The sequence below is a fragment of the Hyperolius riggenbachi genome, chromosome 11 (genome assembly GCF_040937935.1).
Source record: "Hyperolius riggenbachi isolate aHypRig1 chromosome 11, aHypRig1.pri, whole genome shotgun sequence".
NCBI lineage: Eukaryota > Metazoa > Chordata > Amphibia > Anura > Hyperoliidae > Hyperolius > Hyperolius riggenbachi.
In genome coordinates this window covers 26168241-26193400 of record NC_090656.1, presented here as the reverse complement: position 1 = coordinate 26193400, position 25160 = coordinate 26168241, and the positions used below count along the sequence as shown (strand labels likewise).

The following is a 25160-nucleotide window of genomic DNA, read 5'->3' as shown; positions in this document are numbered from 1 at the left end:
ACTCCAGTAGAGGCAGACCTACAGTGCAAAGCTCTGCCTCTACCAGGAAGCGCTCCCCGAATTTTGCCCCGGGGATTGAGGGATAATATAACCTTGCATTTCAGCTCTGCTCATATTGCTAAGGATAAATGGCAGGTAAAAAGAAGTATGTATTTTGGCTTCAGAATCTCCAAATACAAAATCTTCAAAATACAGAATCTTGAGAACACTTGCTCAGAATGCTGTTCCACGTTGTTAGAAATTCAGGGTTATGTTTGCAAAGTGTGGATGAAAGAGTCATCTGTGGATTCTGTTGGTCGTTTGCTATATAACCGCTATCATATGTGCAAAATAAAGTGAAAATTGGAAATTGATCCTACAAGGGTTGAGTTCCATTGGAACTGATTTGGATCACTTTAGGGGTGTGATGAGCCTCCAACCATACTGGGACTCCCCATGAAAAGTATTCAATTCGCTTGAGGCTTGTATTCCATAATGCACAGTGTCATGATCGGTGAAAGCCACTGACACCTCTTACCAACTGTGAAGCACGGTGGTGGAGAGGTGATGGTATGGGCTTGATTTGTGGGTACAGGTCCTGGGCACTTTGCAGTCAGCCATGTACTCTGCTGTATACCAAAAGTATTGTGTGTGAGGGCATCTTTGTGACAGCTAAATCTGGTAATGCAGCAGGACAATGACCTTGAGCACGCCGGCAAATCTACAACAGAAGAGGATGAATTGTTTGCACTACAAAAGAGTTTTGCTCCATTAGTATAAATATGATATTATAATGTTAGATACTACTGTATATTGCTTTATTAATTTTACAATAAAGTTCATCTATCCTTTAAGGTTGGCTTCAATGTCATGGTGTGCTCTATGCCTTTTGTCCCTGTCCACTTGTTTGGTGCAGGTCCGTTCTTTTTGCGGCCAGGGAATAGGTTAATTGACCTTCTGGATAAATACATTCAAATAAAACCACAGCAAGTTGGTTTCTTTAATTTCTCAGTAATTTAATTACAGGTTTCATATTGATTCTGCTTTGCTAGATTATAGCGGCGTTACAATTACAGGACGCACAATGACTGGACGGGGTCCCATTCAGTGCGGACACAGGTCACAGGTTCTTCTATCCATTATCTCCGGGACTCTGAAAGGAAGACAGGGAAGATGAACACAGACTCCCTCGTAAAGGAAGGAAACCATGCTGGCATGTTTAACATTTTAAAGCGATACTGAAACAAAAAAATAATAATTATGATGTAATGATTTGTATGTGTAGTATAGCTAAGAAATAAAACATTAGCAGCAGAGATATGAGTCTAATATTGTTTCCAGTACAGGAAGAGTTAAGAAACTCCTGTCGTTATCTATGCAAAAAAGCCATTGAGCTCCAAGACTTTCAAAGTCGCAGAGAGCTTTGTCTTCTGAAACTTGTTATCTCAACTGTCAGGCATTGTATTGTTTTTTCTTCCCCAGAGGACAGGTCAAAAGTTCACTTGCCTGCTCTGCAAAATCATTTGGAATGCTGAGTAGTGTATAAATTGTAAATATTAGAGAATTATGCAATATTATAAAAACACCATATAACTGAAAATAAAAATATGAGAATATTTTCTTTGCTTCTAATGTTCTAGTAATTATTCCTACTACACAACCAATTCATTACATCATAATTTTTTTCCGCTCGTACATCAGTCTTCCAGTGGTGATCGCCGATAGACTGTTAGACGGCGAAACCGCCATCTGTTTACAGTGTGCAGTGCTGCGATCTACAGCAGCGTTGTACTGGGGATAGCCGTGTGACACCGCTGTCCCCCTGGGACCCACAAGAGTGATCGGCTGTCATAGGCTGATGCTTATGTCAGCTCAGCTGATGACAGTGATTGGCTGGCTGGGGGAGAGTGGTCAGCTCTGGGAAATTAAATATAAAAAAGGTAAAATGTATTTAAAAAACAATTACAAATAAACAAATAAAAAAAAAAGAATAAACACGCCAACCGGGATCAGACCCCACCAACATAAAGCTCTTTTGGTGGGCAGAAAATAAGGGGAATCACTTGTGTGCTGAGTTGTACGGCCCTGCAGCGAGCTGTTAAAGCTGCAGTGGCCTGATTTGTGTAAAATAGCCTAGTCACTGGGGGGGGGGGGGGGGGGTAAAGCCTGTGGTCCTTAAGTGGTTAATAAAGATCAGGGGCATAACTAAGACCCACCGAGCCCCCCTGCAGAAATTCTTAATGCCCCCCACCCCCCAATTTAGAGAAATTGGGCGCCTCTTTACCACTTCTGTGCCATATCCCCCCCACTTGCCTTGGTGGGGAACCTTACGCACCTGAACCAAGGTGGGATCCCACCACCTGTGGTAATCAAGGTACGCAGGATCTTTTTGCTAAGAGAGCGACCAGACCCAGGACTGCTAGTATACCTGAATGGAGTCAGTTTTAAACACTCCACTTGCTTGAAGCGGTCAGTTGCCCCGTGTGCAACCCACCTTTGTGAGCAACCCTTTTTCAGAAGTTTTTTTTGAACACTTTTATTTATTGTGACATACTGCACCATTAGGGCTCCCGTTGTCTTTGTGTTTTTTTTCCCTCCAGTACTGTACACCCTCCCATTCCATGTACAGCCCCCTCTTCCATGTGTATCATCCATGTACTGTAGCCCCTTCCATTCCATGTGCAGCCCCCTCTTCCATGTGTATCATCCATGTACTGTAGCCCCTCCCATTCCATGTACAGCCCCCTCTTCCATGTGTATCATCCATGTACAGCAGCCCCTCCAGTTTCTTATGCAGCCCCCTCTTCCATGTGCATCATCCATGTACTGCAGCTCCTCTTTCAGGAACAGTTCTCTGGGGCATCAGTTTCCCTTTTTCTTGTGTTGCCCCGCTTTTCAGCCTCCTCTTTCACATGTAGCAACCCCATTTCCTGTCCAGGTGCCCCCTTGGGCCCTTGTGGCCCTTCCAGAAATCCAGCCCTGACTACAGATGGAAGATGAATTGTGACTGATCGTTTTAAACATTGCCGTTACTGTTTGCACTTGTTTATTAAATGGCCTGTTAAATCCTATAGAAAGTCATATAAAACGCCAGTGATGTCCTCTGCATGGTTAACACTTATTTCCCTGAAGTGCCTACAAGCACTGGGAATAAAGCTGAGTGACTATCAGCATTGTGCACTCTTCCCGCCTCCTCCAGATAACAGAATCTGTACAAAGCAGAAAATGAATTCAGTTTAATTGCAAACAGAGGACATTAGAGATAAGGCAATCTCCTGGGAATATACACAACTGAATTCCACTTGTTTGCTGGGCTGGTTATTCATCATTTAGCAATTATTGCCAGCTGCTGAAGGGGTATCTCTGCTGTGGTCACGTCCATGCGGTCAGCGCACGCCGCTCCTGGCTGGTCTAACCACATGGGGAGAAGCGAGACTCGAGGATCAGCATGACAGGAAGAGGGGTAAGGGTGACAGGAATGATATTATATTTTATTTATGACAGGTTGCCTCTAACTACTTCCGGACCTTGATAATTGAAATCTACGCCCTGTTTTAATGGCTACCTGGTTGGCAGGGCGTAGATTTCAATGAACTGCTGATGTGCGCATCCGCCATTTTCGTCGCCCCTGCTGATCTCGCCGCTGAATCCCCGCTGTCTCTATGACGGCAGAGCCCTGTGAGCGGGTCAGGAGCGGGTTTCATGTAAGCAATGTAAGCAACTAATGTAAGCAAAATGTAAGCAATGTAAGCAACTTCCATTGGCTTACATTGAAAGACAGGTCCAGGAGCCAATGAAAGCTGCTCCTGGCCATCTCACAGGAACTCTGCCGTCATAGAGACTGCAGAGTGGGTGGCCCAGGTTCCTGACGGTGATGGTGGGTATGTGCGGCCATTTGTCGGGGGATTCCGCCGTTTCTGTACCATCAGTCTCTGGTCCTTAAAGGGCAGAGACCGCTGGTACTTAAGTGGTTAAAGGGAACCCGAGGTGATAGTGATATGGAGGCTGCCGTAATTTTTTTCTTGTAAACAATACCAGTTGCCGGCAGTCGATGATTGATCTTCTGGTATACATACAGTAGTATCTGAGTCAAAACCCTTGGACAAGCCTATGGCTAATCTAAAAAAAACCCTGAGTTAACGGAGTCAGAGTACCTGATCTGTATATGCTTGTTTCGGGTCTATGGCTAAAAGTATTAGAGGCAGAGGATCAGCAGGTCAGCCAGGCAACTGGTATTGTTTAGAAGGAAATAAATATGGCAGCCTTCGTATCACTCTCACCTCTGGTTCCCTTTAAAGGGACCCTGACCTCTAAAATAAAACGAAATTGGTACTTACCTGGGGCTTTCTGCAGCCCACCGTAGGTCAGGAGGTCCCCTGGCGTGGTCCTGGCTCCTCTCCCGGTCCTTCCCCCGCATACTGCACCGCCGACACCCAGGCCGGGTGTCGGGCTCCTACTTCCTGAACCGGGACGCTCTTCGTCATCACGTTGGCCAATGCGCGTCATCACGGTGGCCGGCGTGAAAGTACTGCGCATGCGTGGTTAAATTGCGCATGCGCAGTACTGTCACGCTGGCCACCGTGATGATGCGCAGCGGCCAACATGATGATGAAGAGCATCCCGGTTCAGGAAGTGGGAGCCCGACACGGACCGGGTGTCGGCGGTGCAGTATGCAGCGGAAGGACCGGGAGAGGAGCCAGGACCACGCCGGGGGACCTCCTGAGCTACGGTGGGCTCCAGAAACCCCCAGGTAAGTACCAATTTTGTTTATTTGTAGAGCTCAGAGTCCCTTTAAAGAAATATTCCATTTTTGTTTAAAAAAAACTAAATAAAAAACTCAAAACTTTCAATTCAGCTGTGGTTGATCCACAATACTTATTATGTGTGTCTATTTTAAATGTAAACATTTTTCACAATAGTTGTCCATTAAACATGATTCATTTGACACTCTACAATCACGGAGCTTCTACACAGCTGGAAATACACCAAGTCAAAGCCTAAACAAGAGAAGAAAATATTTTTGCCCGCAGTGGTGCTCTAATCTGAACGTTTCCTTAACCCACTGGGTAAAAAGATAAATATATTTCCGCACTACCGTATACTTTCTAATTGTTTTTTCTCCAGGCATGCTTAATAATACTCGCGGGAATTATTCTGGGACTAAAACTGCACAATAATATAATTTTATAAATGTTTAATAAGGCTTAGTGACTTAATTACAGCACAGGGCAAACGGCTCGCCTACACGGCTGACTTCCAAAATGGTTTAGCGCCGCTTAGTAAACACGACCGGCGACGGTATATATCATTAGGTCTCCATCTTTTTTATCACTCCATAACACCGTGTGCTTTCTGAGCATTCCAGGGACTAATGAAAGTTAATTAAACATTAACTCTAATGAAGAATCATGCAAAATCGTTGCATGGAAGAATAAGGCACCATTTTTGGCAAAATGAAATATGCAAATGAAAAAAAGAAAAATACTCAATGAGAGTTACCCATCTGAAGAGACAATTCAAGAAGACCAAAGGCGACGTTCAAGTGAGGCATTTTCCTTGTCCTTAAAGTGGATCCAAGATAAACTTTTACTCATTGCATAATTGTGTTCCCTTCTTCATATAGTTTATAGGGCATTCCTCAAGTCAAATACTTTGTTTGTTTTGTTTTAATACTCTAATTCCCTATAAACTAAACAAGCCTCGCCCACAGCTTTTCACATGGTCTTGGCACCGTAGCAAGGGCTTATGGGAGCTAAGTCTGGGCAGGAGGAGGAGGAGGTTACTAGCCATTGATTTCAGAGGCAGAGGGGAGGAGGGAGGAGGAGAGGGGACTGAATTTACACACAGGCAAGTTAATATCATCTCCAGCCCTCAGCCTGTGACAATGTAACAAACAGAACATGGCTGCCCTCATTTTATCACAGGAATAAATAATCATAAACTGCTGAAGCTGTTTGCAGCTAGATTTGCTGTGTAAACTATCTAAACTTTAGATAAGATATAAAGACAACAGTTACTTGTTAGAGTTAGTTTTTCATCTTGGATCCGCTTTAAAGTTGTGTCTCTCACGACGACGTAAGTGTTCTGCTCGGGCAGCTTTGCGGAAGTCTTGCCATCAGCGAGGCAGAAATTAGACCATCAAATGCTTCAAAAATCCAAAAAGTAATTTCTTATTTTCTGAAACCAGTCTATGTTTTTTATTTTTTTCACAGGATGTTGATAAACCGAAATGCGCCAGTTGATGTTTGCAAAGGCACACAACGTTTTTTTAAAAATAATTTCCATGCCCGCAGGAAAGAAGCAAGCTGTGGCTATTGATGATGTTACCTGCCGCAAGCTGTTTTGATTTGTGAAGAAACAAAAGTAAATTGACTGTGCGCTAATATCAGAATGTCTACATAATAAAACATAATCATAAAAACAAAAAATGTTGTCTGTACTACGGTTAAATACAACACAAGTAGCATACAACTATCCACACGTAGTGGCCTTTATAGAAACATAACAGGACAATAAAACAAATATACATACACAAAAAGGAAATATATATATATTTATAATTTCTATAGCACCAACATCATCAGTAGAGATGGGCCGAACGGTTCGCCGGCGAACGGTTCCAGGCGAACTTTGGGGGTTCGCGTTCGCCTGCATCAGGCGAACTTTTGCGGAAGTTCGATTCGCCCCATAATGCTGTATTGAGCAAAATTTTTAGCCTCCATTTCACTGTCAGCAGACATGTTATTGTCAAACACACTGCTTTCAGTGCTAGAGAACCCTCCCACCCTCCCTTCAAGCTAGGTCCTTTATACCATTTGACTCAGTTGTCTGGCTACACTAATTAGTTATGGGACAGCTGCTACACACTCTGCTAGGGAGATTTTAATTGGCCACCTCCCTCCACCCTCCTACCTATTCCCTCCTCCCTCCTACCAGAGGGAGGAGGGTCTCTTCTGCCAGGGAATTATACTATTTTAAAAACCAGTATACATCATACCATAGCTGGGAATACATACATGAGTATACATCATACCATAGCTGGGGATACATACATGAGTATACATCATACCATAGCTGGGAATCAAACCCAGATCTCACTGTGTGGTGGGCATGTCACCCTAAGCACTGTACCACTACAGAAGTAAGTGAAGCTAGCCTAAAATTTAACATTTATGCTCAATGCAATAGAACCATTAGGTTGCTTAAAGGAGAACTGTAGTGAGAGGTATATGGAGGCTGCCATATTGATTTCCTTTTAAGCTATACCAGTTGCCTGGCAGCCCTGCTGATCTATTTGGCTGCAGTAATAATAATAATCCAAACATTTGTATAGTGCTTTTCTCCTGTCGGACTCAAAGCGCTCAAGAGCTGCAAGCCACAGGGACGCGCTCAAGAGGCCACCCTGCAGTGTTAGGGAGTCTTGCCTTGAACTCCTTACTGAATAGGTACTTGACCTAGCCAGGATTCAAACCCTGGTCTCCCATGTCAAAGGCAGAGCCCTTAACCAGTACACTATCCAGCCACTGTAGTGTGAATCACACCAGAAACAAGCATGCAGCTAATCTTGTCAGATCTTACAAAAATGTCAAACACCAGATCTGCTGCATGCTTGTTCAGGGTCTAGGGCTAAAAGTATTGGAGGCAGAGGATCTGCAGGATAGCCAGGTAACTGGTATTGCTTAAAAGGAAATCAATATGGTAGCCTCCATATACCTTTCACTACAGTTCTCCTTTAAGCAACCTAATGGTTCTATTGCATTGAGCATAAATGTTAAATTTTAGGCTAGCTTCACTTACTTCTGTAGTGGTACTGTGCTTAGGGTGACGTGCCCACCACACAGTGAGATCTGGGTTTGATTCCCAGCTATGGTATGATGTATACTCATGTATGTATCCCCAGCTATGGTATGATGTATACTCATGTATGTATTCCCAGCTATGGTATGATGTATACTGGTTTTTAAAATAGTATAATTCCCTGGCAGAAGAGACCCTCCTCCCTCCGGCAGGAGGGAGGAGGGAATAGGTAGAAGGGGAGGAGGGGGCCAATTAAAATCTCCCTAGCAGAGTGTGTAGCAGCTGTCCCATAACTAATTAGTGTAGGCAGACAACTGAGTCAAATGGTATAAAGGACCTTGCGGGAAGGAGGGTGGGTCCTCCAGCAGTGATGTGGATTTCACTCAATTAGGTGTGGCTCCAGGTATTAGAGCTTTTGAAACATGTTTTCTATAATTTTTCCAGTTGATAGAATTTTTTTAAACTTTCAAAGTTCGCCTCCCCATTGAAGTCTATTGCGGTTCGCGAACTTTTTCGCGAACCGAACCTTTCGCGGAAGTTTGCGAACAGGGTTCGCGAACCTAAAATCGGAGGTTCGGCCCAACTCTAATCATCAGTACTGCTGTACATAGCAACAGAACCCATGGCTAGCCTAAAGTTCCAACTCCTGATGTCTGTGGGCGACTGTAAAGGCTCGTACACACGCCTGACTGAAGTCAACGACAGGTCCGTCGGCACCTCCCGCTGGGCGGGTTTTCAGCAGACAGTACAGCGTGTGTACAGTCTGTCGGCGGAGTGATAAGGCTGTTTCTGAACGATCCACCGGGCGGATCATTCAGAAACAGCCTTATCAGTCCGCCAACAGACTGTACACACGCTGTACTGTCTGCTGAAAACCCTCCCAGCGGGAGGTGCCGACTAGGGACGCTCGCTGGATTCCGGGGTCAATTCCGATTCCGGCATTAGGAACGGAATTGCTAAACCTGTGAAACGGAATTCCGCGGAAATTTTTTTATTTCCGCGGAATTTAAAAATGTCTCTCTTTCTCTCTCTCTCTCCCTACTCCTACAGGGAGGACAGTATCATCTTACAGGGAATTGTAGTTTTTCAAAAGCCAGCTTACATACCATGGCTGGGAATTTAACCCAGGTCTCAGTGTGTGTTAGGCAACTGACTTATCCGCTATACCACCAACTACACTACATGCTGAAGCCAGCCTTGCATGTACCATTATGATCAATTCAAGAGAAAAAGTAGCATGCTTAAGGATTTGTAGCATGTCAAAAACCAACTCACCATGGCTGGGAATTTAACCCAGACTGGGAATTGAACCCAGGCCTCAGTGTGTGTTAGGCAACTGACTTATCCGCTATAACACCAACAACACTACATGCTGAAGCCAGCCTTGCATGTACCATTATGATCAATTAAAGAGAAAAAGTTGGCTTCAGTCAGACATGTGTACGAGCCTTAATCGTGCGTGTGTATATGAAACTTTACACCTACACCACCTGGTACATGAGATGTTCAAAATGCTGTACAATCAGGACATCCAGCAATATAAGTACAAATACAGACATTGTTGATATGTGGTTTGAGACATCACCAATACTGGTACATGTTCAATGTTCATATGAGAAATTACATCAGAATAAGAAACACTAGTAGCAGGTCCCTGCCCATTGCAAGCTTACAATCTAGAGGGTAGTGGGCAGGAGACATTAGGGAAGAAGACACAGGAGTTAGCGGAGGCAGGAAACGTCCAGTGTTACCTAAAACAAGTTATAGGCGTGTCTGAACGTGTGTTTTGAGAGAACATTTGAAGGTTTCCAGGCTGGAACATGATGGCCAGGCTGTGGGAGAACTTTCCAAAGTTGTGGTTGCACTCAGAGGAGGAGACCAAACTAGAGGAGAAGAGGGTCTCCTGGGAGGAGCGAAGGTTCCGGTTGGGATCTTTTTTGGAGATTATTGAGGGAATGTATGGAGGTGACAACTTTATTTAGAGCTTGGTATAATAGGGTGAGGAGTTTGAACTGGATCCTTTGTCAATAGGAAGACAATGAAGAGATTGACAAAAAGGGACTGCCTCAGAGGAGCGAGAGGAGAGGTGGATGAGGCGGGCAGTAGAGTTAACCACCTGAGCGGTCTGGACGAGCTCAGCTCGTCCAACACCGCCGGAGGTCGCCGCTCAGGCCCTGCTGGGCCGATTTTCATCAAATAAAAAGCAGCACACGCAGCCGGCACTTTGCCAGCCGCGTGTGCTGCCTGATCGCCGCCGCTCTGCGGCGATCCGCCGCGAGCAGCGGCGAAAGAGGGTCCCCCCAGCCGCCTGAGCCCAGCGTAGCCGGAACAAAAAGTTCCGGCCAGCGCTAAGGGCTGGATCGGAGGCGGCTGACGTCAGGACGTCGGCTGACGTCGATGACGTCACTCCGCTCGTCGCTATGGCGACGATATAAGCAAAACAAGGAAGGCCGCTCATTGCGGCCTTCCTTGTTTATTCTGGGCGCCGGAGGCGATCGGAAGATCGCCTCCGGAGCGCCCTCTAGTGGGCTTTCATGCAGCCAACTTTCAGTTGGCTGCATGAAATAGTTTTTTTTTTATTTAAAAAAAACCCTCCCGCAGCCACCCTGGCGATTTAATCAGAACGCCAGGGTGGTTAAGTAAGGACTGGAGAAGTGCCAGTCTGTTTTTTGGTGTGGCCACAGAGAAGGGTGTTACAGTAGTCAAGACGGGAGATGATTAGAGCATGCACAAGCATTTTGGCTGCCTCTTGTGAGAGGAAGGGACAGTGTGGAGTCCATAATTACCCCCAGATAGGGAGCTTTAGTTGAGATTATTGGGGTGTTTTCTACATTGGTGGTCACTATGGGTGGGGGAGCAGGGAGAGAAGGTGGAAATATCACTATCTCCTTTTTGTTCATATGTTTAAGAAAGTGAGATGACATATATGTAGAGATTAATGATGATTGTAATCTGCTAGTTACGATTCCGGGAACTGTCACATACATTTTTGCAATTATGGCCATACTTAAAGAGACTCGGTATTAAAAAAAAGGGCCCCTAAGGGGCACTACCTCGGGAGAGGGAAGCCTCTGAATCTGATTGAGGCTTCCCCCTGTCCTCCTCTATCCCATGGTGGTCTCTCTGTGCCCCTCCATAGCCACAGCCGACAATTTGTCAGGCTGTGGCGCAGTAGCGCCTCCAATAGTTACCTCCCCCAGCTCCAGCGCCAGGGCAGGCGCAATAGCGGCTCTCGGCTCAGAATCAGGCAGAAATAGCCAATCCCTTGCACCTGCACAGTAGAGCGGACCCCACTGGGATCGGCTATTTCCGCCTTATCTCGAACCGCTATTGCGCCTGCGCTGAAGCCGGGAAGGTAAATATTTACATGGCCGCTGTTTGGAGCAGCCCAGCAAGACCACCGTGGGACAGAGGAGGATGGGGAAGCCTCAATCGGATTCAGAGGCTTCCCCCTCTCGAGGTAAGTACATCCTAGGGGCCCTTTTTTCAATGCAGGTTTTCTTTAATTACGATTTGGTCATTTAATTGATAGGTATGTTAAGGGGAATAGTAGGAATGAGTAAAAAAAAAATACAAAAAGAGCTTGCAGCTTTTGAGAAAATTGATTTTAAAAATACAAAGGAAAAATTTGGAAGGTAGGAGACGCCCGATTGGTAAGGGTAAAGATACTAGATAAATATTTGGGTAACCAAATCAGATAATAAATATCAAATGTCAAAGATTTGAAATATAATTTCATTTATTGGTAGCAAAAGCACAGTAGGGCCTGTTCAGACTGCAAAATGCGGACGGCCACGCATGCGGACCGCAACGCGTACGAACGCACGCCATCCGCGTTCGTATGCGTTGCGTGGCTGATCCCATCACTGAAAAGTGAATGGGACAGCCGCGCGTTTTTGTAAAATCTGCGTGCAGCATGCGTTCCCGGACCGCACAGGTCCAGAACGCATGCAGTGTGAACGTCAGACATTGCACTCTATGCAATGTCTGATGTCCTGCGTGTCGGCCACCTGCACGCGTTTCCAAAACGCGGCTGGAAACGCGTGCAGTGTGAACGGGCCGTAAGTGAACGTGTCACTTCCGCCCCTTTCACTTCCGCAGTTGGCCGGGTTTTAAACGGATCCCGTTACCGCGCAGGGCTTTCTGTCCAGGCACTCCAGGATACGCGCACCGTCCACACGGCACTCATTTGACCTGAGGAAGCGGCTTACGCCGAGAAACGCGTTGTCATTTACTGTGCTTTTGCTACCAATAAATGAAATTATATTTCAAATCTTTGACATTTGATATTTATTATCTGATTTGGTTACCCAAATATTTATCTAGTATCTTTACCCTTACCAATCGGGCGCCTCCTACCTTCCAAATTTACTTAATAAACCCTATCTCATAGTGTGTTTGACGCCTCATGATTAGGCGCATCGAATATATTTTCATTTAGGAGTTGCGACCAAGACCTCCAAAGAAAAGGCCGAGTGGAGACAGTATTTCTCCACCTGCAGACAAGAGTGGTTGCCTCCTTGAAGCAACCCATTTTTGTGAGTATATATTGATTAGAATATTCTATTGAGAGAAACCACTCAGACGATATCACACCAGAGCGGGCTCCCGGTGTCCGGGTGTCTCTTGTCCTTTGTCCTTTCAGCAACATACAAAGGAAAAATGTTTTTTGAACTGAAAAAAAATGAAACCATTTTTAAAATCAATTTTCTGAGGCTACTTTTCCACCAAGGGGATGTTAGGGGACGTTATGGTCGCATAACGTGCCCCTAACGCAACGCATGGTGGTGTTGAAGTTGGACGTCAGATTGAGTTGAGTTATGCAGCTCTCAAAGCAGCCGCTCCAAGTTAGTGATAGGAAGTCCGGATCTTTTTAAGGATTCGGATCATTTGAATCGGATCATTGAAAAGATCCGGATCTTTGAACCAAATCATTTGAATAATTTTACTAGGGAAGCAGACTGTGTGAAATGATTAGCAGGACAGGACTTTCCCTGCACTGTACATTCTGTATGTTCCTGTTTCTTCCAGACAGACATCCACTGTGAACCGAATCATTCATTGTGATGATCTGGATGATTCGACTCACAAAAAAGATCCGGATCAAATGAACGATTCGTTCATGATCCGGACAACACTACAGTCCTACCACGAGTCACCACAGTGCAGTGAATATTAATTAGCCATGTGGCTGGCTGCAGAGGAGGAGGGGAGACCTCTTTCTCCAACATTACTGAGCAAACAGTCTAACGCTGCTTAGGCCAGTATAACGTACAGCATGCAGCACTTTGTTTAAACGTGCTGCGTTACTATGTAACGCAACGTGGGCACTGTGAACAGCACATTGATTTTACAGTGCTGTGAGTTAGGCTGTGTTACTGGCTGCTGTAACGTGGGACTTTAACGGCCCACTGTGAAACCAGCCTCAAATGCTAATTTTGACAAAAATTATTTTCACTATTCTCCTTACCATACCTAGCAATTTTGATGATAATACCATGTGTGGGAGCTTTGCCATTAATCAGTAAATTTGGCACAAAATTATGCAAAAATTACATAAAATTGCAAAAATACGGTTTCTGATTAGTTTTCATGCAAAATTAACCTATTTTGGTTCCTGGACGTAGAAGCTCCCGCGGCCGATCGCGCGCGTGCACGTGCACTCCCGGCCGCGGATTCGGTAGCCAGGGAATCAATGTATCGGGCTATGGTGCCCGATCACTGATTCCTCTCCCCCGCTGAAAAAGTGACAGCTTCTCTCGGAAGCTGCGCCTTTTCTGACCGTTCTCTCCCCGATGCACCACTCTAAGCGTGTGTTACGCTTAGAGTGACGTCATGTAAACAAACTCATGGCCGCCATTTTGTGGCCAAAAAGTAATACTACAACTGAAAATAAAAATAAATTAAAATGAACACACATTTACATTTATAAATCTATTGTTTACCCCCCACCCTCCCAAAACTACCCAAATAAAATGTTTACTATAAAAAAAACAAAAACATTACAATAAAAAAAAAACATGTAAATATTTACCTAAGGGTCTAAACTCTTTAAATATCAATGTAAAGATGAAATATTTCTATATATTTTTTTTTTTTATTTTAAACTTGTTAATATTGATAGATGCAAAATGGAAAAAATGCACCTTTATTTCCAAATAAAATATTGTCGCCATACATTGTGATAGGGACATAATTTTAACGGTGTAATAACCGGGACATATGGGCAAATACAATACGTGAGTTTTAATTATGGAGGCATGTATTATTTTAAAACTATAATGGCTGAAAACTGAGAAATAATGAATTTTTCCATTTTTTTCTAATTTTTCCTGTTAAAATGCGTTTACAGTAAAGTGGCTCTTAGCAAAATGTACCCCCCAAAGAAAGCCTAATTGGTGGCGGAAAAAACAAGATATAGATCAGTTCATTGTGATAAGTAGTGATAAAGTTATAGGGAGGTGGGAGTGGGGGAATGGGAGGTGAACATTTTTCACGTGAAAACCATGGAACCTGAATGGGTTAATTATGTTTTCCTCAAATTTGGCTTTTTGATTTTGCATCGTAATTACGAAATTAGGATTATGTGAAATTCGTGCAGGGAAAGTGAGGAAAGCGAATATCAACAATTGAAAAAATAGAAGATGAAATGAATAAAAAAATTGAAAAAGAAATCACTGAAAAGAAATCTTGAAGTACAATAAAGGTTCCAGTGTAAATATCTTTTATACTGTAATATGTAATATATCAGTGAATGAAAGAGCTATTGTACGCTCAGAGTGGATGCAAAAGATTCCCCAGAAGAGAAGACTTGAAGGAATAAGAAACTGTTTCATGAACATAGTAATTGCAATAGCGCCAATAGCAGATAGAAAAGAAGAAGAATTCTCGAGAGCAAAATGCTTCAATAGATGAAGTGCTGTTATGAAGGTAATAATTGTTCGTCTTCGCAAGGAGATCAACTCACCGTTGGCCAACAAAGTCCACTGTGTTACAGGTAGACAATGTCCTCAATCCACTAAGCTCATGCTAGTGATATAATTAGGCAAGTGAAAACTTATCACCACAAATCTGTATTTTATGTTTTAAAGGAAACCAGAGAAAGTGTATTAAAAAAGATTTGTTACGTTCCCGGGGCTTCCTCTAGCCACATGAGCACAGCTGCGTCCCACGCTGTCCTCCCAAGTGCCTCCGTTAAGCTGCAATCACTCCGTTAATCTGGCTCAGTCGCGCCAATCGGCTCTTCTGCGCATGCACGGCCCCTCCACGCGGCTTAAAGAAGGCACTCGGGAGGACTGCGTGGGATGCATTACTGCTGCAGGAAGCCCAGGGTAAGTAACAAGTCTTTTCAATACGCCATCTCTGGTACACTTTTATTCACTAAAGAAGTTTGCCTTATTAACATGTAGTGATAAGCTTTTGCATTGAGAGTTTTGTCTTATCACTCCAGTCCTTACTGGACTTCAGAGGCGACAGTTAAAATCTATGGTTACTCACCTGGGGCTTGTTCCAGCCCCTAGCAGGCATTTTAGTCCCCCACCCCTAGCCGCAGCCCTGGTCCTCCTCGGTGTCCCGCTGGCCCCCCGTAATGATTGCGACAGCTCTTCTACGAGTGTCCGCATGCCCACGTCATCTGGGGCGTACTGCAGCTGTGCAAAACTACTGCGCAAGCACAGTACGCACCAGATGATGTGGACACGCGGGACTGAAACAGTTGCTAGGGGCTGGAAGAAGCCCCAGGTGAGTAACCATATAGTTTAACTGTTGCCTCGGAAGTCCTTTACGTCATCACCTCTGTAGTTATTTTCACATGCAGTAGATAGGGAGAAGAGGAGCACTCGCAGACAGTGGTGCTCATCTGAGCTAGGATATCTGAGATACTCGGATATCCTAGCTCTTTTTTCACTATTCGAGCTCGAATACCGAGCTTGAATAGTATTAGCTATCCGGGCTGTGCTATCCGAGCGCACTCGGATAGCAAGCAGCTATCCAGAGATATCCTAGCTATCCGAGCTCGAATAGCATCACGACAGACGTCACCTCGAGTCCTCACAAGCGAATCAGAGGGCTCCCAGCCCTCTGACTGCAGCCAATCACAGAGGGGGAGCCTGGCCAAGCCCCCCTCTATAAATACTGGGCGCCATCTTGCCTCACTCGTCCTGCTTGCGACTTACTGACTGATAGTACTGAGAGACTGCTCCAGTGCTTTTTGTCTGTGTGCAAGTGCATTTCTATTGTTCTAAACCAAGCGTTTTTACACTCCAACACTTGATATTCAACTGTATTGCTTTGCATTGTAGATAGATTGTATTTTAGGCAGTTTAGTTTGTGTGATTAGGATAGGGACTAGGGAGGGAGACTGTCACTGCTGCAGCTGCAGCCAGCAGCTAGGCCCTGTGCCTAGGCAAGGCAGCCTGCCCTGCTCTGTGCTCTAGTCTCTAGTTACCTGTGCTCTGTGCTCTCACCTCTTCTACTCTACTCCTGTACTACTACTTCTGTGTTAGATTATTGTACTATTTTGAAGTTAGCAAGGACCAGCTTTACTCCTCTACCTATCCTGCTGTATCTGCCCTCTGTAATCTAGTCACACCTGTTCTATTATTTAGCTAGATTCTTCTATTGTTTAGTTAGTAGTACTGTAGTGTACTGTACTTTAATCTGTGTATAGGGACCGTCCGTCACCACGTTACCTAGGGTCTTTGTGTGCGCAGTGCACATCTGCGCTGTCCGCACCCTCTCTTTAGTGCTACACCCGTCCTATTGTTTATATATTACTTCTATTGTGTATTCGCTGAATTGTACTGTAGTCTGTGTATAGGGACACCGTCAGTCAGCGTCAGCTAGGGTCTTTGTGTGCGCAGTGCACATCTGCGCTGTCCGCACCCTCTCGTTAGTGCGACACCCGTCCTACTGTTTATATATTACTTCTATTGTGTATTCGCTGAATTGTACTGTAGTCTGTGTATAGGGACACCGTCAGTCAGCGTCAGCTAGGGTCTTTGTGTGCACAGTGCACGTCTGCGCTGTCCGCACCCTCTCGTTAGTGCTACACCCGTCCTATTGTTTATATAATACTTCTATTGTGAATTCGCTGAATTGTACTGTAGTTTGTGTATAGGGACACCGTCAGTCAGCGTCTGCTAGGGTCTTTGTGTGCGCAGTGCACTTCTGCGCTGTCCGCACCCTCTCGTTAGTGCTACACCCGTCCTATTGTTTATATATTACTTCTATTGTGTATTCGCTGAATTGTACTGTAGTCTGTGTATAGGGACACCGTCAGTCAGCGTCTGCTAGGGTCTTTGTGTGTGCAGCGCGCACTCTCTCGTTAGCGCTACACCGATCTCTACTGTAGAGTACACCTGTCCGTCACCTCACACACCCACCACCACCAGTCCCACCCCATTAAAGTACCCCACTTGTCCCACCCACCTTTACATACATAAGTTTTTTTTTTTCATTTGTATAATATTAAAAATATACAATGTCTGGCACTGGCACCCGCGCTTTGGGCAGGGGCAGCAAGGGCAGCAAGGGCATCGCCAAGAGAGGAGGTCGTGGGCGTGGTAGCCGCGCCACCACCACCATGCGCAGTTCTGCGTCTGCACCAGTGGCTATTCCGCTATTAGCCACTGGCCGTGGATGCCTTGGCCGCCCAACAGCTGGAAGTCACGCTGCAGACACAGCAGCAGCAGCAGCGTGTGGCGCAGATGTTCCTCCCACCGCCAGGTCGTAGCCGTCCTATTGAGGAGAAGGACGCAGACGCTGTGGTGGAACTGATGGTGGATGAGCAGGCCACCATTAGCTCTGGAACCGAGTCCTCCACCCCCGCCACCACTCCTGTTCGCAAGAGCAGCAGCAGCCGACCAGCACTGCCTGGGGAGGAGGAGGAGGAGTGCAGTTCTCCAGCCCCAGCGGGCGACATCAGCACCCTGTCACTCAGCACCTTCTTATCCCCAAGCGCAGTGGGGTTATGGAATGCTGTTGCGGCAGAATTGGCGGAGGAAGGAATGCTCATGGGCACTTTGGGGGATGATGCTTTGGACAGTCAGACAGTGGTGACTGTCCATCCGCCCATGCATGCAGAAGGGGAGTTTGTGGGATCCCAGCAGGACATGTTTGCGGAGGGGGATGATGATGATGACAGGGTGAAGAACAGAGACTGGGTGCCAGGTCCTGGGAGTGGGGATGGCATCAGCTCTGAGGAGGAGGAGGAGGATGCGTCTGTGGGCCTTGCTACAAGGATCAGCATCGCAGGCATGGGCAGGATCACAAGTGGGCGTGGTATGCAGGCCACACAGCGTGCTGATCCGGAGACGAGTTCTACCAGTACCGCCACCAGCCGCACCAAGAACCCCCCCCCAACCACCACAGGGAGACCAGCGGCAGCAGCACCTTCCAGCCGAAGGGGCAACTTCACCTTCCCAATATGGAATTTTTTCACCCTGCCATATGTGGAGTGCAGGTATGCCACCTGCAACCAGTGCCGCAAGCAGCTCAGCAGAGGGAAGGAGCCCTCTGCATTTGGCACCACCTCTCTGGTCAACCATCTTGCAGGGAAACACTTTCATGAGCATGAGGAGTTCGTGAAGTTGAAGGAAGCTGGCAGTGGCAGACCCGCCACCACTGCGAAGCCGTCGGCAGCAGCCACCCGCCCTCCTCCACCTCCAGCAGCACCAGCAGGAGTGCGTCAGCAACGCACTGCTCCTCCTCCCTCTGCAACTCCTGCCGCCGACACTGAGGCCTGTTCTGGCAGCCAGTCCTCAGTGGCCTCCTCTGCTCCCTCCACTGATTCCCGTGTCAGCAAAAGGCCTCGCCAGACCCTGCTCAGCGACACCTTCCAGGGGGTGGTCAGGGTTCTGCCTCCCAGCAGCCGTCGCGTGTGTCAGCTGAACGGCTTGCTGGCATGGGCCATGTGCTCCCAACTCCTGCCTTATTCCCTTGTGCAGGAGGGGAGCGACAAGCGTGCACTCCTGATGTGTGAAGCCCCTGATTGGCCAATCCCCAGCCGACATTTTTTCTCACGCACGGCCATCCCTGCACTTCACCGCTCTGTGATGGCCAATGTCGGGAGAGGGCTGGAGCATGCAGTGGGTCAATGGGTCCACGTCACCATGGACTCGTGGAGCAGCCGGTTTGGGACAGGCTGCTATCTGTCCTTCACAGCGCATTGGGTCAGCTTGGTGGAAGGGGGTGAGGAGGGGGGAGCAGCATCGGGCACTGTCAGAGCAGCAGCACCAACAACGCAGTGGGTGGTGCCACCATGCAGGGTCAGCGGAATTGCAGCAGGTTCTTCTGATCCGCTTCCATCCTCCGGCACACCAGCCCAAACCCCCCACCTCAGCAGCAGCGTGAAGCCCCGCCACTGCCAAGCGCTGCTGGAATTGGTCAGCCTGGGGAAGACCATATCCTGGCCAAACTCCGAGAGCAGGAGAGGAATTAGCTGACCCCCAGAGGCCTCAGAGTCGGAGAGGTGGTGTCCGAAAATGGGGCAAACCTGGTTGCTGCAATCAGCAGGGGAGACCTGACCCACATCCCCTGCCTGGCGCACGTCCTGAACCTGATAGTCCAAAAGTTCCTGTGGACCTACCAGGGGATGGACCGACTCCTTGAGGAGGCAAGGAAGGTTGTGCGTCATTTCTGGCACTCGCCTGCAGCCGTGGCGAGCCTGGAAGAGGTGCAGAAGGAGCTGCACCTGCCACAGCACCGGCTCACGCTCGATGTTACATCTTGCTGGAACTCCACCCTGGCGATGTTGGAGCGTCTGGTTGAACAGAGGCAGGCTGTCAGCCAGTACGTTGCACGAGCAACAGTTGCCTCCCTCACTGCAACTGGGCGTGCCGCCACCAACCTCCCGTCCATCATCTCCACGGAGGACTGGGGGCACATGCAGCAGGTGTGCTCAGTCCTGGCACCCTTCTTGCAGGCCACCAACATGGTGAGCAGGGACCACGCAATGGTGTGCGAGTGGGTCCCCTTGGTGTGTGTGCTGGACAGGGCCCTGTATGCACTGCTGGAAGAGGGAGCGGAAGCCTTGGACCAGCAGGAGCTGCAGGCAGCTTCACAGACCACCTCTGAGGAGGAGGGCTTGGAGTTAGTGGAGGTCCCTGACCTTGCTGCTGATGAGGGGGAGCAGCAGAGCGCAGCTGGACTGGTGCGGGAGTGGAGAGAGGATGAGGTGGAGGGGGCAGAGGAAGAGGAGGACAGCACTGTTGGCTCTGGGGCTGCCGATGATGTGCCAGCAGACGTGGCCAGAGTTTTCCAAATGGCAGCGCACATGCTGAGGTGCCTGCGCAAGGACCCAAGGGTCATCCAGATGAAGCAGAGGGAGGACATCTGGATCTGCATGATGCTGGACCCACGTCTGAAGGGGAAGCTCAGCCAGTTCCTGCCTGCAGGAGGAGACCGTGCGCAACAAATGAGGGATTTGCAGCTGTCCCTTGTTGAGCGCTTGGAGGAAGCCTTCCCTCAGACATCCACCCCCACTGTCCAGCCAGCACAGAGGCAGCAGCAGGTGCCTGCATCCACCAGCAGCAAGCGCACGCGCACCACAGACCTGCTGTCTCTGACCCAAGAGCTCTACATGAGTGTAGCTCTGCCAAGGACTAGAGAGGAGGTGCCTGCAGCAGCATCCTTCTCCAGTCACAGGCAGCGCTTGACCCGCATGGTGGCTGACTACATGGGGTCCTTCAGCGGGCTTGACAGCGTGGCCCCTGTGGATCCCATGGAGTATTGGGTCAAGCACCTGCCGTTCTGGAGCAAACTTGCGCAGTATGCCCTGGAAGTGCTCTCCTGCCCCCCTTCCAGCGTACTGTCAGAGCGTTGCTTCAGTGCAGCCGGTGGAGTCGTCACTGAGAAGCGATCTCGTCTGTCTCACAAGTCTGTGGACAGACTGACGGTTCTCAAAATGAACCAGGCTTGGGTGGAAGGCGAATTCCTGGCCCCTGTTGTCGGCGAGAGGGGTACATGAAGTGGCGCACACATATATTACACCTGCTGCTGCTGCTGTATTTCTTTCTGCTGTCTGTGTGTCTCCACTGCCAGGGAACACATTACAAGGTGCTGCTGCCCATGCGCAGCACCTTGTAATGTGCTGCCCAGCTATTACGCTCAACAATAGCTGCATTATTTTGAAAAAAAAAATTGTAATTATTTTAGAGGTGTCCGGGTTGAAAACTGTGCTGTCCCAATTGTGTATTGGAGACAATGTGGGCTTCATGACCGCTGTCTGGAACCTCATGCTGTTCATTTACGGCCCTGGAACCACCGCTAGGACCCAGGGCCTGTTATGTCTCGCTGCCTGCCCTCCTGCCTGCTGCCAAATGCCAGTCTGCCACACACTTATCCTCCTCACACTGCCTGCTGTTATATTTCCTCCTGCTGTCTGTGTCTCCTCTCCACTGCCAGGGAACACATTACAAGGTGCTGCTGCCCATGCGACACCAGCTATTACGCTCAACAATAGCTGCATTATTTTGAAAAAAAAAATTGCAATTATTTTAGAGGTGTCCGGGTTGAAAACTGTGCTGTCCCAATTGTGTATTGGACACAATGTGGGCTTCACGACCGCTGTCTAGAACTTCATGCTGTTCATTTACGGCCGTGGAACCACCGCTAGGACCCAGGGCCTATTATGTCTCGCTGCCTGCCCTCCTGCCTGCTGTCAAATGCCAGTCTGCCACACACTTATCCTCCTCACACTGCCTGCTGTTATATTTCCTCCTGCTGTCTGTGTCTCCTCTCCACTGCCAGGGAACACATTACAAGGTGCTGCTGCCGATGCGCCACCAGCTATTACACTCAACAATAGCTGTATTATTTTGAAAAAAATTTTTTTAATTATTTTCGAGGTGTCCGAGTTGAAAACGGTGCTGTCCCAATTGTGTATTGGACACAATGTGGGCTTCACGACCGCTGTCTGGAACCTCATGCTGTTCATTTACGGCCCTGGAACCACCGCTAGGACCCAGGGCCTACTATGTCTCGCTGCCTGCCCTCCTGCCTGCTGCCAAATGCCAGTCTGCCACACACTTATCCTCCTCACGCTGCCTGCTGTTATATTTCCTCCTGCTGTCTGTGTCTCCTCTCCACTGCCAGGGAACACATTACAAGGTGCTGCTGCCCATGCGCCACCAGCTATTACGCTCAACAATAGCTGCCTCCTGCCTGCATCAATTTGAAAAAAAAAAATGTACTCCATTTAGAGGTGTCCAAGACACATAATATAATGATAGAGAAGAAGAAGATGATATAGAAGAAGAAGATATAGAAGAAGAAGATGAAGAAGATATAGAAGAAGAAGAAGATATAGAAGAAGAAGATATAGAAAACAAAGAAGAAGAAGATATAGAAGAAGAATAACAAGAAGGAGAAGGAGAAGATATAGAAGAAGAAGATATAGGAGAAGATTTAGAAGAAGAAAAAGAAGACGATATAGAAGAAGATCTAGAAGAAGAAGATATAGGAGAAGATTTAGAAGAAGAAGATATAGAAGAAGAAGAAGAAGAAGAAGATATAGAAAAAGAAGAAGAAGAAGATATAGAAGATATAGAAAAAGAAGAAGAAGAAGATATAGAAGAAGAAGAAGAAGATATAGAAAAAGAAGAAGATATAGAAGAAGAAGAAATAGAAGAAGAAGAAGATATAGAAGAAGAAGAAGAAGATATAGAAAAAGAAGAAGATATAGAAGAAGAAGATGAAGACGGCATAAATGAAGACTTCCAACAACCATTTTGGACACACCTTCTCATGCCAACACTTTTCATGAAGTTAATTTACTATTTTTGATACCTTTTTTATAACTACTACATCACCACATAATCACTTGATGTTCTTCTTCATAAAAAAAGATGTTTTCATGCATCATTACCCTCCAATACAAGTTTTACAAGCTATTTAAGGCCAGTTCGAATATTTTACTCGAATACAGACTCGGATAGTGACGTCGGATATCCGAGGTCGAATCGGATATTCGATTAACTCGAATATTGAACTTCGAGTGAATTTGGATAGTTTACTATCCGAATTCGACCAAACTCGAATAGGATAATGAGGTATCCGAGCAACACTGCTCGCAGGCAGGATGTAGCTCCACCCCTCCTGCTGCCAGGACGATTACAGCTAGCCTGAGTAGGACAGAAAGGAGAGAGAGGTTGTCGCTGTGTGTGTCTGTATGTGTGTGTGTGTGTGCGTGTGAGAGAGAGAGAGTGTGTGTGTGTGTGTGTGTGTGTGTGTGTGTGTGTGTGTGTGTGTGTGTGTGTGTGTGTGTGTGTGTATGTGTATGCTTGGTCTCTCTCGGTCTCCCTCCCTCCTGATGTGTATATTTCTCTCTATACAGAATCCTGTTCTGCATAAACCAGTTGATAATAAAGCCCAGAATGCTTCACTTTACACTGCAGTCTGTAGCAACACTTTACTTAAAGGACCACTATCATGAAAAAAGTAGGCAGTTAAAATCTGACAGAACCGACAGGTTTTGGGCCAGTCCATCTCCTCGTGGGGGATTCTAAGGGTTTTCTTTGTTTTCCACAACATTTCCTGAACAGCAGTTTAACTGCCAAAATAGTAAGATACCAGCCAGCGTTCCTACTCACTTGCACGTTATTTTGTGAGACTTTGCAACTGCTGTTCAGGAAATGCTGTTGAAAACAAAGAAAACCCTAAGAATCCCCCATGAGGAGATGGACTGGCCTAAAAGCTGTTGGTTCTGTCAGATTTTAACCTATTTTGGTTCCTGGACGTAGAAACTACGTCCAGGAACCATGAGCGCTACCGCGCGCTCCCGTGGCCGATCGTGCACGCGCACTCCCGGCCGCGGATTCGGTAGCCAAGGAATCAATGTATCGGGCTATGGTGCCCGATCACTGATTCCTCTCCCCCGCTGAAAAAGCGTCAGCTTCTCTCAGAAGCTGCGCCTTTTCTGGCCGTTCCCTCCCCGATGAGTCACTCTAAGTGTGTGTTACGCTTAGAGTGACGTCATGTAAACAAACTCATGGCTGCCATCTTGTGGCCAAAAAGTAAAACTACAACTAAAATTTAAAAAAAATAAACATAACACACAATTGCATTATAAAACTATACTTTACATCCCACCCTCCCAAAAATACCCAAATAAAATGTTTAATATAAAAAAAACCATTAAAATAAAAAAAAAACATGTAAATATTTACCTAAGGGTCTAAACTTTTTAAATATCAATAAATATTTCTATATTTTTTTTTATTTTAAACTTGTAAATAGTGATAGATGCAAAACGGAAAAAATGCACCTTTATTTCCAAATAAAATATTGTCGCCATACATTGTGATAGGGACATAATTTTAACGGTGTAATAACCGGGACATATGGGCAAATACAATACGTGAGTTTTAATTATGAAGGAATGTATTATTTTAAAACTATAATGGCTGAAAACTGAGAAATAATGATTTTTTCCGTTTTTTTCTTATTCTTCCTGTTAAAATGCATTTACAGTAAAGTGGCTCTTAGCAAAATGTACCCCCCAAAGAAAGCCTAATTGGTGGTGGAAAAAACAAGATATAGATCAGTTCATTGTGATAAGTAGTGATAAAGTTATAGGCTAATGAATGGGAGGTGAACATTTCTCAAGTGAAAACGATGGAACGTGAATGGGTTAAAGGGGAACTTCAGCCTAAACAAACATACCGTCATCAAGTTACATTAGTTATGTTAATTAGAATAGATAGGTAATATAATCTCTTACCCACCCTGTTTCAAAAGAACAGGCAAATGTTTGTGATTCATGGGGACTGCCATCTTTGTCATGGGGGCAGCCATCTTTTTGGTTGAAAGGAGGTGACAAGGAGCATGAGACACAGTTCCAACTGTCCTGTGTCCTGATAACCCCTCCCAGCTGCACACGCTAGGCTGTCAAATTCAAAATGTAAAAAAAAAAACAAATTGCACCAAAACAGCAGAACGAGAACAACAAAATCAGAAATCCCATCATGCTTTGCACAGCATCAGGGGAAAAAAGCCCGGGCAGTTTTCTTCTGTGCAGCTAAAAATGAGGCTTGTATAAGAGAAACAAAGTTCTGATGCTTTGAAACCGTTAAAGAAACACCAGGCCTTTCCAGTGCTGCTGAGTCGATTTTTTGTCCCGGAGGTTCACTTTATCTGCCTACTTTTTCCGCGATAGTGGTCTTTTAATGACAGCTCAGACCAGGTGATAACTTTTCACACATGTTACACTACATTCCTCTCTGTAAATTAACAGCCTGGCCCATATGCAACTCATTTTTTCTCCTTAGTTTTCTCCTAGGAGATTATTTATCATCTTCTATTTAAAATAACTTTTCAGTACTTTGCAACTGAAAAAGTACCAAGAAGTAAGTGAAAAAATACTGCCAACATTATTTTGAATATTT

At 46.3% G+C, this 25160-nt stretch overlaps 1 long non-coding RNA gene across 1 annotated transcript in view; it reads right to left on the bottom strand.

The window, feature by feature from the left end:
• Nucleotides 1–974: 974 nt before the first annotated feature.
• LOC137537685 (uncharacterized) overlaps nucleotides 975–25160 on the bottom strand; it is a 252184-nt gene continuing 227998 nt past the window's right edge. The window contains exon 4 of the long non-coding RNA XR_011024655.1: nucleotides 975–1132. This is a non-coding gene — a long non-coding RNA (uncharacterized lncRNA). The remainder of the gene's footprint in view (nucleotides 1133–25160) is intronic.